Here is a 1789-nt window from a genome sequence, read left to right on the forward strand (position 1 = left end):
ATGCAATTCAAAAGATAAACCCAGAGATCTCAAATAGAAACCCATCATGTCAAAAACATTCTGAACTGTTGTAGCCCAAGTTCTTTGCAACAGAATAATTGCTCCAATTTGTCCATTGTCAAAAATGAGTGAAAGCTCAAAGTTGGCATTTTGGGGGGCAACTGTGGGGGGTGCCCAGAGTCTAGAAATGTTGACCACTGTTCTTAACCCATCCTGGGAATCCTGTCCCTGGCAGCCTGGCTGCAGACAGGCAGACATCTGTAGACATGTCTCTGTTGAACAGCTTGTGTCCTGATCTCTTGAAGGCCAACTACATTAAGGACTTGTAGCTCCAAGTGGAAAAGGTTTGCGGCAAAATTCAGAGAGACCCTTTACATACAAACTGCTCGATGGCTTCACCTGCTTGAGTCCAACCTACAGAACCAGCTCCATCCAGAGACATTGGGCATCCATTGTAATCTATTATGAATGTGTAAAAGGCAGACTCTGTCCATCTCTGTGGCCCTTTGTCATCAGACTTATGCAGGGCTTAAACACCCATGTCCACTAAAATACCCCTGTGTCACATGGTATTGGCACAGTCCTGCCAAATGTGCTGAAGGGGAGCTGAGCTAATCTTGTAGTGGGAGCAACGTGCTCCAGCAACTGGTCCACTTTGTGCCACGTCTTACAAGGATGCTGTGCCGCTCTCAACCCCTGGGTTCTTCCCATGGTGGTGGCAGTGCATTGCCACTTAACGGACCAGTCATCCTGCCAGTTACCTTTGCTGACCATAGGCCCATCTCAGTGAATCTGCTTTCCACGTTCTAAAAACCTTGGACTTTGTCTAGAACACCTGAAGCCTGAGAAAGTTCATGTAACACTTATTCCTTTGGATGCCAGTACACGGGTCACTGCTACAGGGCAGAGCCTGTCTGCATGGGTGTCTCGTGTTTTGTGTTGCTGTGTCCTGATTGCTTAAAACAAGAAGGTTGTGTTAAGGCAGACTCAGTCTGAAGCCAGGTGCCCCTTGCTGCCTTGGGGGTGATTCTGCAGTGGACAGCAGCAAGGCTGGCATCCTCCCTCCAAGCATCTGCATGGGATTATTGCTTGAGTTCTAGTGGAGGGAGTCCTCACTGGCATCTTGTGCTTCAGAACATGCTTCTGTATCTAGGAAGATCAAACTAGCCATCAAATGAGGCCTTGGCCAGCAAAAAAATAAAAGGGGTGTATGTGCACGAATGTGTATATGTCTGTGTGTTCATGTGCCCCCCCCAGGCTTGCACATGGCACCTGTTGATGTGCTTGAGCTGGAAATGTGTCTTCGTCTTTTGCTGTGTACATCAAATAAACCCTTTCCTTATTCATGTGGTTGGGGCTGAACTTGTTGCTGCTCACTGCCGTGATGGTCTAGCTTCATGTTTCCCTGGAGTGGGAGTCCTGATAGGGAGTATTTTTAGGGGTTGAAAAATTGTTCCTCTTCTTGGAAGCAGTGTCTCGGCACAGTTCATGCCTCCTGACAGCTCTGCAGCTTTTCTCTGTGATTTTTCTCCTGCCCTCTGCTCCTCTCCGTGCCCTGCTGAAGCACATTTGAGATTGTACCTCCAGCTAGGACCTACCTCCTGCTGATGTGAGTCAGCTCTACAGACTGCAGGGATTTCCTGTGTTGTTCCAGCTAAGCCTAGTTTTGATTCTGGCAGCAAGGTGGGGAAAAGTGGCTGCTCAGTTCTCGCCATGCCCTTTATCATCTTGCATGGCAACCTTCTTCAGCAGAGAGAGTTATTTTGTGGTTTCTTGTTGCCCCAGTTTA

Source organism: Gavialis gangeticus, unplaced genomic scaffold (assembly GCF_001723915.1).
Source record: "Gavialis gangeticus isolate Ggan-Ray unplaced genomic scaffold, GavGan_comp1, whole genome shotgun sequence".
Classification (NCBI taxonomy): Eukaryota; Metazoa; Chordata; order Crocodylia; family Gavialidae; genus Gavialis; species Gavialis gangeticus.